At 36.8% G+C, this 2,163-nt stretch overlaps 1 gene; it reads right to left on the reverse strand.

The window, feature by feature from the left end:
- Positions 1-1,397: 1,397 nt before the first annotated feature.
- LOC117175745 lies at positions 1,398-1,559 on the reverse strand.
- Between the last annotated feature and the right edge of the window lie 604 nt (positions 1,560-2,163).

Here is a 2,163-nt window from a genome sequence, read left to right on the forward strand (position 1 = left end):
AGGTTGCTATTAATGATCTCTCATTTGAACCGGATGGAGAAGTGATAAACTAGTTGGGTGGGTTGTTTAGTACGGTAATGTCATTCTGTAATTTTTCTAATTTTTTTTGCTTTTGTGCACATTAGGCCATGAAAGATTCTTTCGCTTGATACTTTTCCTTCGAAGAAATTTCTTCCCCTTCCTGGTGTATATGCTTTTACCTCCTTGGTGTACATACCGTCCTATCCCTGGTACACATTTCTACCCATTTCTGACTCATTCCTTCCCCTCCCTGGTTCGTTACGTTACGATGCGCTTACTCAGTGCATTTGGCAATAGGAACGAGACATTGGCTTGCGTTACGTTATGACATGTACATAAAAAGTGACAAGTTGGCTCTGTCCAGGGTAACTAAACGTCCTTCTTTGGAAGGATATTTCCTTCTTTCTCGATTTTTGTCCTTCCGTCCTTGTTTTTTGTCTGATGTATTTTGAGTGAAAAATTGGTTACTTTCAATAATTTTTGTTTAAAACGATACATTTTCTAGCCTTTCTATGGTCTTTAAGGTTATAAATTGTTTATTTCTTAAGGGCATGTGATATTCGTCCTGTAGTGAATCAGATACAGTTCCCCCGGCTTTTTTCCCACAAAAATGAAAATTAAAAAAACTGAATTCGGAGATGCTGTATAATATCGTAACAAATCCAGCAAACATGGTTACAGAATAGATCTGTAACTGTTCTAGACCACAAAAGAATGTGTTCTAAAAGAGGTTAATAACAGGTTACGAATATGCGAGCAACTATGTCATCCCCCATAGGTTAGAAAAATTCTGTAACAGTTCTAGAACGCTGTGACTCACGATCTGTAACATTTCTCAAACAATTTTAGAGCTCGGTTATCAGTGTAATATAAAAATTCTGTAACATATCTATAACGCTTTGACAACCGATCCGTAACATTTCTAGAACAATTCTAGAACCCAATTACACATGTTGTGTAACAAACTTGAAGTAGGTCTGGAACGCTGTGACAATCGATCTGTAAAATTTCTAGAACAATTATAGAACTCAATCACAAATGTTGTATAAAAAACCTTTAACGGATCTAGAACGCTGTAACAATCGATCTGTAACATGTCTAGAACAGTTATAGCATTTTGACACTCTGCGTTGTAAAAAATCTAGGACAAATCTATAACAATTCTATAACGATTTTATAACAGTTCTTTAACATTCTATAGCAGTTCTAGAACTGTTATGTATCAAATATAGAACATTGTTATACATCCCACACAGAAATAGGATATCCCGGGATATTCGATTTGATCTCATTTATATCACCTGTTATTCCAGGGATAACTCATTGGAATATCCTGTGAGGTGGCAATTTTGATACTCCCACAGATATATTTTGACCCAGGACAGAGCGTACGCAGTCCCGACTAACACAAATTATATGTCCGAGATATCCACATTAGGAATATTCGCAAGGGTCAAGTCCACCATGGTGCAATGGAAGAGCCTCGCCCTGGAGAAACCGCCTTGCTATTTACGGTAGCCATTACACCAGGTAAGTGTACTTGTCGCTGCCTCGGCTCCTGTCTTAAACACTCAAACCTTCATTTCAATTGTGAGAAAGACAAATCCTTGTTCTCCCTGCTGCTCTACGGCCGAACCACGGCCCAAGACGGCAAGATTCAAATCTTCAAATAATAGATCAAATCTTTGTCTCACGTATTTACCCATGGATCATGATTTATCATTTATACTATCTTGATTCTTAAATACATGAATATACGAACTTATTTATTGAAGCTAAGATAAAATAATTATTTGTTTAACATAATACATAATAGTAAATGAAGTACGGTATCAGAATTTGATTAAGTTACCATGAATGTTTGGATTAAATCAGTGTTTTTCGTCAGAAATGGTTATTTTTAATTGTGTGTCAATTTTATTTTGAAGAAGGTTCGTGTTAGAATCCGCTGTACCCATGGGCCCTAAATGTTTCAGAAATCCAAAATGAACGGACTGGGATAGTTTTTTCATAGAACTAAGAAGTGCACTTTCAGAGGCGCCCAGGTCAATTAGAGACGTAGATACCCTGGAGATAGCGGCCGAGATTTGCAGGGAAGCCATCAAATCTAATTATGAAAGTAATTTTCGACCTTCAAAAGTC

Source organism: Belonocnema kinseyi, chromosome 6 (assembly GCF_010883055.1).
Source record: "Belonocnema kinseyi isolate 2016_QV_RU_SX_M_011 chromosome 6, B_treatae_v1, whole genome shotgun sequence".
Lineage (NCBI taxonomy): Eukaryota > Metazoa > Arthropoda > Insecta > Hymenoptera > Cynipidae > Belonocnema > Belonocnema kinseyi.